The sequence below is a fragment of the Canis lupus genome, chromosome 20, assembly GCF_003254725.2.
Source record: "Canis lupus dingo isolate Sandy chromosome 20, ASM325472v2, whole genome shotgun sequence".
NCBI lineage: Eukaryota > Metazoa > Chordata > Mammalia > Carnivora > Canidae > Canis > Canis lupus.
In genome coordinates, this window is record NC_064262.1 from 2,723,070 (window position 1) to 2,738,644 (window position 15,575).

Consider the following 15,575-nt stretch of genomic DNA (forward strand, 5'->3'; position numbering starts at 1 on the left):
TGCATGACATATTATAGTATTCACTACACTCCTGACTCTTGTCAGAAACTTGTCAGGAAGTGGGAATATCCCTAGTCCTCTCCATACTTGGCTCCATTTTCTCAGAGATCCCTGACTTTTACTTTGGGAGCACCATGATGCCATCTGGATCATTCTCCAGTCCCTGAAACACCAGTGCCCAAAGAGCTGTGAGCAAATGGCCAAGCCTCAAACCCCCTCAGTCAACCCCTACAGGTGTCCTTGGTCCTTAGGCTGGTCAGATTTCCCCTCCCTTTGTCACCCAGTGGACCCCTCATTCCTTCCTCCTCTATGCTCAGAACTCACTCTTGAACTCACCCTCTACCATGTCTTCTCTGAATGATACACCTGTGGATCCTCTCCTGCACCTGCCCCAGTAGGATTCAGCCCATGAAGTGATGGGTGGGAGTCTCCTTCCAATGGAACTTTTGGGGCTTATCTTCCCATGAACACCAAGAAGAGCTATTGGCATATGATGGTGGCTTCTCAGAAGTGCACACCTCCACCCGGCTGCTCTGTGGAATTCATGGCTCCCCTCTCTGGTTGGAAGACAGGGGGCCCTGAAAGCCTCCTGCTGTGCCCAGCAGGGACTCTGTGCCTGGCAGGGAGTGAGTAGCGAGTCCTGTCGCTGGCAGATTCCTGGGAGGTACTGTCAGTTGTGTTTCACTCTCAGACTTCCTCCGGCCTGTGTAGGGGCTTGGCCATGCCAGCCAACACGTGTGGCACAGCGGGCTGGGTTGCAAAATATATCCGGCATGGCAGTTGGTGAAAGAGTTATGCAATCGCCACCAACTTACGGAAACCACCGTGAGACGCTTTCTGGGAGGAGAAGCGCCTGTCTTTGCCACCCTGGCCACAGGCTGGGGTTCCATGCTGGGGGTCTGGAGTGGCCCAGGCTGTGGGGTGTCAAGAACTGTGACAGACCTTCCCTGAAGTCACCTGGAAGCATGTGAGCCACAAGTCCCAGGATTTCTGACATCTTCTCCTCTGAGAACCTCCAATCCACTCTCTCCTCCACACTCTACAGACTCCAAAAAACACTCTCATTTGGTTATCAGCTGCCCCTTAGACTCCCAGATCCTCCACAGGAGGTCCCACCTTACAAAGGTATGGGGCCAATCTTGAGAGGGAGTCTGGAGGGGACATTTTTGGATGGAATGGGGAGGAGAATGAAGACCTCATCCTGTAAGGAGTAAAGTGGGTCATTGTGGAGAAGGAGATCCAGCCAGTGGCTCTAAGCCTCTGCAGGACTGTCCTAAGGGGGGAAGCAAGTGGCCCTCAGGGGCATAGATGACAAAGCTAGGACCCGTGGTGAAGTTACAGGGAGACAGAGCCAAATTCCCTCTCAGAGAGAACTTCCTCCTGTTGAGAGCTCTCCATGGATAGGATGGAAAGAGAGTGGACTCATCACAGAAGGAACTAGACAACCACTTGCCAGATGTCACAAAATAAGCTAAGCAGCATCTCTGCCCCAGCTTGGAGGTGCCACTCCCTTGCTCAGGACCATCATTGGCCATTCCTAAGAAGTAAAGTAATGGAAGGAATTTTGCAAATTAAACAGGGAACCAGGTGAGGAGTAGACCACCGCCAAAGCCCCTCCTGCTCCCCTGGGCCCCTACATCTCCCTCTACCAGGGAAAAACAGACTGAAAATGGGTTTTAAAGTAAAACCCACCTGAATCTGAATCTCAGCTCTGTTATTTACTCTCTGACACCACGGAAGTCATTTACCTTCTCCAAGCCTGTAGTTGTTCTTGGAAGATTATGTGAGATAAAGGACACGAGGGCCCCTGGCACACATACAGTTAGTGTTCAAGAAAAGGAAAGTTGGTTTTATTTCAATCTCACCACCTAGCTGCCTTAAATCCTCAAACTGAAACCTTGTTCTTAAGGATCACCACCTCCAAGGATGGCAAAAAAATGACATCAGGTTGGAATGCATCCTTCTAGACATTTTCACATGCCCTGTGTACATATGTGTGTATGCTCACTGAGGAGGGGCTATCTGATATAAGTTTTATGCTTTATATATTATTATGCACCTTGCTTTTTTCACTCAACAATATATCTTGGAGGCATCTTCATGCCAATGAATATAGATTTACTCCATACTCCTTAGCTGCCTTATTTAGGGAATGATTACACCATGGTTTCATAGCTCTTCCTCTGTGAATGGACACTGAAGTTACTTCTATTTTTTCACCCTTACAAACAATAAACATCTTCACTGGTGCCTTCTAGGGTATATAAACAAAGGTTTCATTTCCAAAGAAGTGGAACCCCAGTGTCAGACAGTATGTGAATTTATAATTTTAATATATATATATAGAATATATATATATATAAATATATATATTTTTAATTTTAATATATATATATAGACTGGTAAAAACTCATTAATCCATGACCATTATTTTCAATTGAGTTTCTTAAATTGAGTTACTTTAACTGATTTTTCTTAAATGTTTAAATTGCAGTTAAAAGTTGCAAACAGGTGGTACCTGGGTGGCTCAGTGGTTGAACATCTGCCTTTGGCTCAGGGCATGATCCTAGGGTCTTGGGATCAAGTCCTGCATTAAGCTCCCTGTGGGGAGTCTGCTTCTCCCTCTGCCTATGTCTCTGCCTCTCTCTGTCTCTCATGAATAAACAAACAAAATCTTAAAAAAAAATAGTCTTAAAAAAATGTTGCACACAAAAGGAATGCATGTTTCTTGTAAAAAGAATAGATATCCAGATGGGTTTTTTTTTTTTTTAAGTGCAAGTCCTTTTCCTTTCCTAACTTATCTCTCCTCCCAATTGTGAACAGTTGGCATATATATTGCCAGACCATTTTCATTTACAACCACACAAATAGTACATAAATACAGATTTTTTTCTTTTTATATGAATGAGATATAGATGGATATAAAACTTGGTTTTCCACTTTACTAACATAACCTGGACATCTTTCCATGTCAGCATATGCATATCTGGATCTTACTTCTAATGGTTGCATAGAATTTTATTTTAAGAGGCATCATAATAAATTTACTCAGTCCCCAACTGATGGACATTTTGGCTGTTGTCAGGCATTTGCTAGCATAAATGAAGCTGCATTAAACATCCTGGTACACACATCTTTGTGTTCTCTGAAAATACATCGAACTAAAAATAAGCAAAATTAATCTTAGAAGCATAGGAAGACAGGTGTTGGAGGACAGGATATTGGTGACCCTTGGGAAAGGTGAGTGGCTAGGAAGGGACACAACAAGAGTTTCCAGGGTGCTGGGAATGTTCTATTCCTTGATCTGGGTGCTACTTGCACACATGGGACTGTTGAGTTTATGAAAATTCATCAAGATGTACACTTATCAGGTTCCTTGGTGGTGCAGCTGGTTAGGAGTCCTACTCTTGGTTTTATCTCAGGGTGGTGTGATGGAGCCCCGCCTCTAGCCCTATACTCAGCATGGAACCCACTTAAGACTCTGTCCCTGACTACTGCCCTCTCTCTTTTCAAAATTAAAAAAAAAAAAAAGGATGTACACTTACAAGTCATCCACTTTTCTGTATATATGTTATATTACAACTTCAATATTTACTTTAAAAATAAGTGAGAAAATGAGTGTCTGGATGGTTCAGTCCATTAAGCGTCTGCCCTCCACTGGGGTCATGATCTCAGGGTACTTGGATGGAGCCCCACATCAGGGTCCCCACTCAGTGGGGAGCCTGCATCTCACTCTCCATTTGCTCCCTCCCTCACTGGTTGTGCTCTCTCTCTCGTTCTCTCTCTCAATTAAATAACATCTTTTTAAAAAATAAGTGAAAAAATAATATATTTATGTTTTGTTTTGGAAGGGTTAGATAGGACTGAAGCTCTGTCACAAGTTAAATCCTAATTTGTGCAAAACTTGCAAACAACACAGTGAAATAATTTGCTTACAGATGTTGGACAAGTTATTAGGGGATGCATAGGATGAGTGTCAGATGTTGTATGTGAAAAATCATAGATAATATAAAGTTCTGGATACATTATTCTTCTGGAGAACAGCTAGGAACATTCCAATCCCAGATCATCTTAATCTAACCATCTAATCTAACCCTCTGAAGGATGGTCTGTTTCTGGTTCATCCTTATTTTTAACAGCAGTTCAATTGAGATATAATTCACATATCACACAGTTCACCCATTCAAAGTGTAAAATTCCATGTTTTTTAGAATATTCACAGATACATGCAATTATCAATAGTCAATTTTAGGACATTTTCACAGGCCCTAAAGAAACCCCATACACTTTATCACCTCTCTTATTACTCCTACTTCCCTCAGCGCTAAACAACCACTAATCTACTGTCTCCACAGATTTGCCTATTTGGATATTTGATATAAATGGAACTGTATTATGTATGGTCTTTATGAATGCTTTCTTTCACTTAGCACAAATGTTTTCGAGGTGCATTTGTGTTGTAACATGTATCAGTACTTCTTTATTTTTTGTGGTTGAATACTATTCCACTGTATGGATTGACCACGTTTTACTTATTCATTCATCAGTTAATGAATACTTGAATTATTTCTACCCTTTGGCTATTATAGTGCTTCTATAAATATTTGTATTCAAGTTTTTGTGTGAATAATATTTTCATTTCTCTTGGGTAGATACCTAAGAGAAGAATTTCTGAGTCATATGGTATTTAACCATTCGAAGAACTGTTAGACTTTTTCAAAGTGGCTGCTTCATTTTATATGCACACCACCAGTATATGAGGGTTTCCACTTCACATGCTATTGCCCGACTTGTTTTTTTTTCTAGATTGATTGATTGATTGATTGATTGATTATAGACATAGAGAGAGAGAGAGGCAGAGACACAGGAGGAGGGAGAAGCAGGCTCCATGCCAGGAACCCGACGTGGGACTCGATCCGGGACTCGATCTGGGACTCGACCCGGGCCTCGATCCGGGCCTCCAGGATCGCACCCTGGGCCAAAGGCAGGCGCCAAACCGCTGAGCTACCCAGAGATCCCCCGCCCGACTTGTTTTTATTAGAGCCATCCTAATGGGTGTGAGGTGGTATCCTGTCATTTTAATTTGCATTTCCCTGGTGACTAATGACCGTTGAGCATCTTTCCACATGTTTATTGGACATTAGTATATCTTCTTTAGGAAAATGCCCACTTAAATCTTTTAACGGTTCTTTTTAATGGGTTGTCTTTTTATTACCATGTTTAAGATTTCGTTATGTATTCTAGATACAAATTCCTTATCACATACATGATTTGTAAATATTTTCTCCCATTCTGTGGGTGGTTTTTTCATTTTCCTGATAGTGTCCTTCAAAGCATAAAAATTTTTAATTTTGATGAGTTCAATATAAATTGTTTTTGTTTCCACCATTGCTCCTGTTTTTGGTGTGCTATCTTAGAATCTATTGCCAAATATGGAGCCATTAAGATTTATTCAGGCATTTCTTCTAATAGTTTTGTTGTTTTAGATCTTATATTTGGGTTCTTGATTGATTTTGTTTTGGTTTTTATGTGTGTTGTGATATAAGGGTCCAAATTCATCCAGTTGTTTAGTACCATTTGTTGAAAAGACCATTCCTTTTCCATCTTGGTAACACTGTCCAAAATCAATTAACCATAGACACATGAGTTCAATTCTAGACTCTCGATTCTATTCCACTGCTCCACATGTGCCTGTCCTCATGACACTACTACACTGTCTTGATTACTATTGCTTTGTAGTAAGTTTTCAAATAGGAAAATCTGAGTCCTCCTACTTTGTTCTTACCTTTCAGGATTGTTTTGGCTAATCTTGGTGTCTTGCAATTCCATTTGAATTTTAGGATCAGTTTTTAAATTTATACTAGGAAGTCATCTGTGATTCTGATGCAGATTGAATTGAATCTGTAGGTCAATTTAGAGAGTACGATCATCTAAGTAATATTAAGTCTTCCAATCCATGAATATGAAATGTCTTTCCATTTATTTGGAATTTACTTATTTTCTTTCAACAAAGTTTTGTAGTTTTCAAGATATAAATTTTATACTTCTTTTGTTAAATTTAATATAAGCATTTTATTCTTTTTGGTACTATTGTCAATTGAATTGTTTTCTTAATTACATTTTCATATTGTTCTTTGCAAGTGTATAGAAATACAATTGATGTTGTATATTAATCTCATATCCTGCAACCATGCTGAATTTATTATCTCTAATAGTCTTTTAGTGGTTTCCTTAGGATTTTCTATATAAAATATCATATCTGTGAATATATTTTTAAAAGATTTTGTTTATTATTTAGAGAGCAAGAAAGGCAGAGACATGTGCAGAGGGAGAAGAGGCTTCATGTAGGAAGCCTGATGTGGGACTCAATCCTGGGTCTCCAGGATCATGCCCCGGGCTGAAGGCAGGTGCTAAACCCACTGAGCCACTCAGGGATCCCTCATATCTGTGAATAGAAATAATTTTACTTCTTCCTTTCCAATATGAATGTATCTTCTTTCTTTTTTTCTTAAGATTTTATTTATTTATTCATGAGAGACAGAGACAGAGAGAGAGAGAGAAGCAGAGACACAAGCAGAGGGAGAAGGAGGCTCCATGCAAGGATCCCGATGTGGGACTTGATCCCGGGACTCCAGGAGCCCAAAAGTAGGTGCTCAACTGCTGAGCCACCCAGGCGTCCCTATTTTATTTCTTTTAATTATCTAATTGCTCTGGCTAGAACCTCTAAAACAATGTTGAATAGAAGTGGCAACAGTGGGCATTCTTGTCTTGTTCTTATTCCTAGAGGGAAAGTATCCAGTCTTTCATTATTATGTATTATGTTAGTGATGGGGTTTTTGTAGATGCTCTTTATCAGGTTGAGGAAGTTCCTTTCTATTACAAGATTTTAGTGTTTTTATCATAAAAGAGTGTTGCATTTTATCAAGTTATTTCTGTGTATCTTTTGAGATTATTGTATTTTATCCCTCATTCTATTGACAAGTTGTATTATGTTAGATTTTTGGGTTAACTCAAATTTGCAATGTCACATAAATCCCACATGATCATGGTACATAATTCTTTTATATATGTTGCTGGATTCTGTTTGCTAGCATTTAGCTTAGGAGCTTTGCATTGATATTCATAAGAAATATTGGTCTGTAGTTTTCTTTCCATGTGATGTTTTTCATTTTGATACTATGCTGGTCTCATAGAGTGAGTTGGAGAGTATTTCCTCTTCCTCTATTTTTTGGGAGAATTTGTGAGGAGTAGGTATTATTATTACTATTTTTTAAAGATTTTATTTGTTTATTCATGAGAGACACACACAGAGAGAGAGAGAGGCAAAGACACAGGCAGAGGGAGAAGCAGGCTCCATGCAGGGAGCCCAACGTGGGTCTTGATCCTGGGTCTCCAGGATCAGGCCCTGGGCTGAAGGTGCTGCTAAACTGCTGAGCCACCTGGGCTGCCCAGGAATAGGTATTAATTTTATAAATGTTTGCTAGAATTCACCAGTGAAACCGTCTCGCCCTGGCTGCTTTCCTTGTGGGTAGTTGTTTTAATTACTAATTCAATCTCTTCACTTTTTAGAGATCTATTCAGATTGTCTATTCCTTCTTGAGCCACTTTTGGTGCTTTTTGTCTTTCTAGGAATTTGTTCATTTCATCTAAGTTGTCTAATTTGTTAACATGAAATTGTTCATAGTATGCCTTTATAATTCTTTTTATTTTTGTAAGGTCAGTAGTAATGTCTCTTTCATTTCAGAAGTCATTTGAGTCTTCTCTCATTTTCTTCTTGGTTAATCTAGCTAAAAGTTTGCCAATTTTCTTGATCTTCTTTTTTTTAATGATAAATTTATTTTTTATTGGTGTTCAATTTGCCAACATACAGAATAACACCCAGTGCTCATCCCGTCAAGTGCCCCCCTCAGTGCCCGTCACCCATTCACCCCCACCCCCCGCCCTCCTCCCCTTCCACTACCCCTAGTTCATTTCCCAGAGTTAGGAGTCTTCATGTTCTGTCTCCCTTTCTGATATTTCCTACCCATTTCTTCTCCCTTCCTTTCTATTCCCTTTCACTATTATTTATATTCCCCAAATGAATGAGACCATATAATGTTTGTCCTTCTCCGATTACTTATTTCACTCAGCATAATACCTTCCAGTTCCATCCATGTTGAAGCAAATGGTTCGTATTTGTCATTTCTAATGGCTGAGTAATATTCCATTGTATACATAAACCACATCTTTATCCATTCATCTTTTGATGGACACCGAGGCTCCTTCCACAGTTTGGCTATTGTGGACATTGCTGCTATAAACATCGGGGTGCAGGTGTCCCAGAGTTTCATTGCATCTGCATCTTTGGGGTAAATCCCCAGCAGTGCACAAAGAATCAGCTTTTGGTTTTGCTGCTTGTCTCTATTGTTTTCCTATTTTATATTTTCTTAATTTCTACTTTAATCTTCACTATGTCATTCCTTTTTCTTCCTTTAGGTTTTATTTGCCCTTATTTTCCCAGATCTTAAGGTGGAAAGTTCGGTTATTGATTTGAGATCTTCCTTCTTTATTGAATATGTATATTTCCCTCTAAGACTACTTTGGCTGTTTTGATATGCTGTGTCTTTGTTTTCATTCACTGAAAAGCATTTTCTGATTTATCTTCGATTTCTTCTTTGTCCCATTGGTGATTTAGGAGAATGTTGTTTAAATTCCACATATTTGTGAGCTTCTTAAATTATTTTCTGTTATTGATCCCTAACTTCATTCCATTTTGGCCAGAGAGCTTACCTTGTGTTATTTTTATCCTTTAAAATTTACTGAAGTTTGTTTTATGGTCTAGCATATGGGCTGTCCTGAAGAACATTCATGTGCACTTGAGAAGAATGTGTATTTTGTTGGAGTATTCTATAGATGTGTCTTAGGTTTAATTGGTTTATAGTGTTGTCTTCTGGATTTTTTATCTCCTGCCTGGTTGTTTTATCCACTACTGTTAGTGGGGTATTGAAATCTCTAACCATGACTGTTGAATTGTTTACAACTCCAGTTATGTCAGTGTTTGTTTCATGTGTTTTGATGCTCTGTTTGTGAGTACATACATGTTTATAATTATTATATCTTCCTGATGGATTGACCCTTTTATCATTATAAAATGTCCTTCTTTATCTTTAGAAACTTCTTTTGTTCTGAGTCCATTTTGTCTGATATTTGTATAGCCAGTGAAGATTTCTTGTGGTTGCTGTCTGTATGATACCTCTTTTTCTATCCTTGTTCTTTCAATCTGTCTGTATTTTTTAATCTAAAGTGTGTCTCCTGTAAACAGCATAGAGTTGAAACTTATTTTTTTATTCGATCTGATAATCTCTGCTTTTACTGGATTGTTTAATTCATTCATATTTAATGTTATTATTAATATAGTTAGATTCACATCTATCATTTTACTTTTTGCTTCTAGGTGTCTCCAGTCTTTTTGTTCCTGTATTCTTCCTGCTTTTGTTTGCATTAACAATATTTCCTAAGGTAACATCTAAATTTCTTTGTGACATTTTTAATATATCTTCTTGAGGTATTTCCTTAGTGGTTGCTCTAGGACTTACCATCAGCTTTTGATTTATACTAACCTAACTCTAGTGAGATATAGAAATATTACTTCTATATAATCCTATTCCATTTTCATCGTTTTTTTGTCATTATGTTACATATTATTTCTGTAAATGTTCTAAACTCAACCTTACATTACTATAATTATTACTTTATATAATTTCATGTCTCTTAAAGAAACGGAGAAGAAAGATCAAATATATATTTATAGGTTTAGCTAAATTGCTCTTCTTATTTATCATTTCTGGCTCCCTTCATTTGTTCATGTGAATTAAGTTACTATCTGGAGTCATTTCCTTATCCCCAATACAGCTCTGTTCCACCCATCTCCTTTGTGCTATACATTACATTTTAAGGTGGTATAGGCCCAACAACACATTATTATATACATACTGTTTTATACAATTGCTCTTTAAATCACATAAGAGAAGAAAAAGAAAAAATATGTATTTATACTCTTTCTTATAATTACATGATTATCTTTGTCAGTGATCTTGGTTTTTGTGTGTGGATTCAAAATAGTGTCCAGGGAAATTTAATTTCAGCCTCAAGAACCCCCTTAGGTATTTCTTGTAAGGCAGGTTGACTGGCAAAAAAATCTGTTTTCATTTATCTGACAATGTCTTTTTTGTTTTTATTTATTTATTTATCTATTTATGTATGTATGTATGTATGTATTTATCTATTTATTTATTTATTTATTTAATGAGGGAGAGAGAGAGAGAGACAGGCAGATGGAGAAGCAGGCTCCATGTAGGGAGCCCCATGTGGGACTCGATCCTGGGTCTCCAGGATCAGGGCCTGGGCTGAAGGTGGTGCTAAACCACTTAGCCACCCAGGCTGCCCTTTGATAATGTCTTTACCTCATTTTTGCTTTCAAAATATAACTTTGCTGGATATAGGATTCTTGGAAAAAACTGTTCTCTGATCAGTTTGAATGTGTTATCCCACTGCCTTCTGACCTCCATTGTCTGATGAGAAATCAGCTGTTAATCTTACTAGGATTCCTTTGTAAGTGATGTCATTTTTCTCTTGCTACTTTCTCCTTGTCCTTGACTTATTTTAAGTTTATTTTTCAAGTAATCTCTATATCCAACGTGGGGCTCAAACTTGTGACTCTGAGAGCAAGAGTTGCACACTCTTCTGACTGAGCCAGGCAGGCACCCCATCCTTGTCTTTGACTTTTGACATTTTTATGGTTTAATGTGTCTGTTTGTAGATCTCTTTTCATTTTCCTACTTGGAATTTGTTAAGCTTCCCAGACATGTAAATTAATATATTTTCAATAATATGGGAAGTTCTCAATCATTACTTCTTCAAATATTTTTTCTGCTCTTTTTTCTCTCCTCTGCCCTCTGGTACTACCATTATTTTTAAGATTTTATTTATTTATTGATGAGAGACACAGAGAGAGAGAGGCAGAGACACAGGCAGAGGGAGAAGCAGGCTCCTTACATGGAGCGCAATGCAGGACTCAATCCCAGGACCCTGGGATCATGCCCTGAGCCTAAGGCAGATGCTCAACCACTGAGCCACCAAGGCATCCCTGGTACTCCCATTAAATGCATGTTGGTGTGCTTACATGGATTCTCTCCATGTAAGGCTCTGTTTATTTTTCTTCATTCTTTTTTCTTCCCATTAGATCACATTATATCTATCAATCTTTTTTTTAAATTTTTTTTATTTATTTATGATAGTCACAGAGAGAGAGAGAGAGAGAGAGAAGCAGAGACACAGGCAGAGGGAGAAGCAGGCAGAGGGAGAAGCAGGCTCCATGCAGGGAGCCCGACGTGGGATTCGATCCCGGGTCTCCAGGATCGCGCCCTGGGCCAAAGGCAGGCGCCAAACCGCTGCGCCACCCAGGGATCCCCTATATCTATCAATCTATCCTCATGTTCACTAATTCTTTCTTCTGCAAGTTCAAATCTACTATTGAATTCTTCTAGATTAATTTTTTCATCTTTCATCCTTTTCTCTGGAATTTTACTCTTTTACTCCAGAATTTTCATTTATTTTTTAAAAATTTTTTCTCTTTATTGATAGCCTCTACTTAATGCAATTTTATCATTATACTTTTCTTTATTTCTTTAATCATGGTTTTCTTTTATCTCATGAACATATTTATAATGGCCACTTTGAAATCTTTGTTAAATCCAAGTCTGATGACTTTCACAGGTAGTTTCTGTTGCCTTCCTTTTTCCTGGTATATGGGGCATACTTTCTTGTTTCTTTGCATGACTCATAATTTTTTGTTGGAAACTTGACATTTTAGATGATATATTACAGCAATTCTGGATACTGGTTTCTCTGGCACTGGTCTCCTATACCAGATTTGATATTGTTATTTATTTGTTTGTTTGTTTGTTTGTTTGTTTTAGTGTTAAGCTGGGTATATTAGTGAAGTCCTCTCTCACTACCATCCTGCAGTGTGAAGCCTCTGATGTTGCTCCTCAGAGGTTGCAGCCTTGAGTATGCCTACAGTCACCCTGGGATAAAAATGATTTGGGCAGATCTCATCTTGATTGTTTCTTTCCCTATCCAGCTGTTAAGCTTCACTAATTGGGGTTGATTGTTTTACTGTTTTCATCAATGCCTTGGGGCATAATTGCTCCACATATTGATCCAATCAAAAGCAGTCTTCTTTGAAGGAAACAATGTGTAGTAAAGAATTTAACTACTTGCCCCAAAATAGGTCTGGCCTCTGGCCTCTGGCCTCAGCCTCTGGGAGATTCAATAATTGCCTTGAGAAGGAAATGGAGCCAAATACCAGATAGACTTCCCTGGGTGTCCCTTCTCACCCATATTTTAATTCCACAATCCCTCATTGCTATGGTAACTCTTCAGAGATATGGTTTTTAGATATTTAGTTCATATTTTCTAGTTATTCTCAGAGGAAGGGTTGGTCTGGAACAATATAATCAACCATTGATAGAAATTCAAACTGCAGTGGTTAACAGTGAAGATGGAGAGGAAGATGTGAGTGGAAGAATCATGTAGGAGGTAGGATCAATAAAATCCATTGATTGGTTGATTGGATGTGAGAAGAGGGAAGAGATCAGGACAATATAAAGGTTTCTAGATCTAGCAATTTCACGTTTGGTGGGCTCCTTCACAGAGACAGGGATCCAAGAAGAGGAACCATATGATGAAAAGTGAAGATAATGAATTCAACATTGGATATTCTGAATTTAAAATGCCTGTGTAAAAAATAAAATAAAATAAAATGCCTGTGTGACATTCTAATGTCCAGGAGGCAATGCCATACTGAGGTCTAAAGTGCAAGAGAGAAGCTCGGTGGGGAAAGAGAGGTTTGAAAGTTATCAACAAAGAAGTGAGAACTGAAACCATGAGAGTGGATAAGAAGTCAAAAGAGAAGAGGAACAAGAGAAGATCCTTGGAAGACACTTTTCTATTTCTTGTACAGGAGAGCACAAGGGATAGAAAAAAATCAAAGGAAAAGGAAGGAATCCACATGTCAGAAGGCCCAAGCAAATGATAGAGGTTCTTCCCAGAGAAGTCTCAGTGATGGTGGAGGCAGAAGCCAGATTTCTAAGGTTCAGGGAGTCAGCAGGTAGTAAAGAAGTGGAAGACAGAAGTGCAGACAACTCTTTCCAGACGTTCCTAAAAGGTATTTGTTGCAGATCTCTATTCTGCTGGTCTACCTACTTTAGGAAGTCTATCTGCAGCATTCCTACAGTCTACACTGGCTATTTTGGCTCTCCCACTTCCCATTGCCTTATTAGCCCTTGAGAGAATTACCATGGTGATTAATTCAACAATTTGTTCTTCTTCCCTCAATGTACCTATTCATACAACATCATCTAACACTGTTAATCATCCATCTCTACCTCTGGTCCAAGATAACATTTGTGGTGGTTTTAAAAAATATGAGTGCACATTCTCTGACCCTTTCCCTCCTTAAACCCTTTCCCTATGAAAATGGGAAGGCTTTTGGAACACCTGGACGGCTCAGTGGTTAAGCTTCTGCCTTTGGCTCAGGGCATGATTCTAGAGTTCCAGGATCAGGTCCCATGTTGGGCTCCCTGAATGCAGCCTGCTTTTTCCTCTACGTATATCTCTGCCTCTCTCTTTCTGTGTCTCTCAAGAATAAATAAATAAAATCTTTAAAAAAAAGAAAATGGGAGGGCTTCTGACCAGTTCTATTAATAGCATATGGTACAAATGATACTATAGAGCCTTCAGTGCTAGTTCATACAAGGTAATGCAGCTTTCCACCTTATTGCTGAAACCCTTGGTCCCAGGGCTCTGAGCCACCATGTAAGAAGTCCAACCATCCTAAGAAGTTCAACTATCCCTCTGCCACACTGGAGAGGCCACATGTAGATGATCTAGCAGACAATCATACCTGAGCCCATACTTCAGTCCTTCTAGCCCAGGTGCAAGATGCATGAATGAAAAGACCCTCTGTGGGATCCCTGGGTGGCGCAGTGGTTTGGCGCCTGCCTTTGGCCCAGGGCGCGATCCTGGAGACCCCGGATCAAATCCCACGTCGGGCTCCTGGTGCATGGAGCCTGCTTCTCCCTCTACCTGTGTCTCTGCCTCTCTCTCTCTCTCTCTGTGACTATCATAAATAAAATAAAAAAAAAAAGAAAAGAAAAGACCCTCTGGGAAATGGATCCTCCAATCCCAACTGTTCTAGCCCTGAAGTTGTCCAAGTTACCCCCAGCCATTCAAGTCATCCCAATTGAGGGTCTAGATAGTTGGAAGCATAAAGGACCCACTGTGCTTGTCCAAATGTCTAAATGGATGTCCCGTAGCATCCATTAGCATAGTAGAAGAGTTGTTTCACATTACTATATTTTAGGATAGGTTGTTACCCAGCCATAGATAACTGGAATATCATTTTTTCTTATTTCTGTTCTTCTATTCAGACCATTATTTTTCTCCTAATCCTACACATATACACAGATTGTGTTCCCACCAGCCAGAGTGGAAAGTTCTCCCAACTCAGTAATGGAGCCTAATTAGCCTTAAAGTCTGTCCTGAGCTTAACAAAGCTTAAAAGCATGCCTCAAAAGAACTAAATTCTATCCCAGAACAAGGCCCAAAAATATTTAAAGAAATTCAAAACAAATAAAATCAAGCAATCAAGAACAGAATATTTACAATGCCTGTCATCCAAACAAAAATTAGCAGGCACACAAAGAAGTAAAAAATAAATAAATAAAGGAGAAAAAGTAATCAAAAACAGACCCAGAAATAAAACAGGTGACAAAATGGTTAGACAATGGTATTAATAGGATGTTTATAATAGTTAACTACTATAAACATAGTCAATATATTCAAGAAGGGAGAGGAGAACATGAACATGATGAAGATAGAAATTGATATAAAAAGGGCCAAAGTCAGGACTCCTGGGTGGCACAGTCAGTTAAGCATCTCACTTTTAATTTCTGGGTTTTTAAAAATTTATTTGAGAGAGAAAGAGAGCATATATGCACATGAGCAGGGAGGAGAAGCAGAAGGAGAGGGAGAGGTAGACTCCCCACTAGCAAGGGAGCCAGATGCAGGGCTCCATCCCAGGACCCTGAGATCATGACCTGAGCTAAAGGCAGACACTTAACCAACTGAGCTACCTAGGTGCTCCTGACTCTTGATTTCAGCTTAGGTCATGATCTCACAGTTGTGAGATCAAGCCCCGCATCGAGCTTTGCACCCAGCTCCGACTCTGCTTAAGATTCTCTCCCTCTCTCTCTCTCTCTCTCCCTCCCTCTGCCCCTTCCCCTGCTCATGTTCTCTCTCTCAAATAAACAAATAAATAAAATCTTTTAAAAAAAAGACTAAAACCAAACTTCCACAAATGAACAATACCCTAAATAGGATTAATAGCACATTAGACACTGCAAAAGAAAAAGAAAGCAGGAAAAGAAGATAAGTGAATGAAGAACAGATGAGACAGAAATCAACTAAAATATGTTAGGTTAAATTCAGCCATGTCAATAATCACATTAAGTGTAAATGTTTAACATTCTAAT

The 15,575-nt window shown here is 38.9% G+C and overlaps 1 long non-coding RNA gene across 1 annotated transcript in view; it reads right to left on the bottom strand.

Moving 5' to 3' along the window:
• The window catches only part of LOC118351573 (uncharacterized), a 41,589-nt gene that overhangs the window by 24,266 nt on the left and 1,748 nt on the right, over positions 1–15,575 (bottom strand). The gene's annotated exons all lie outside the window — the stretch shown is intronic.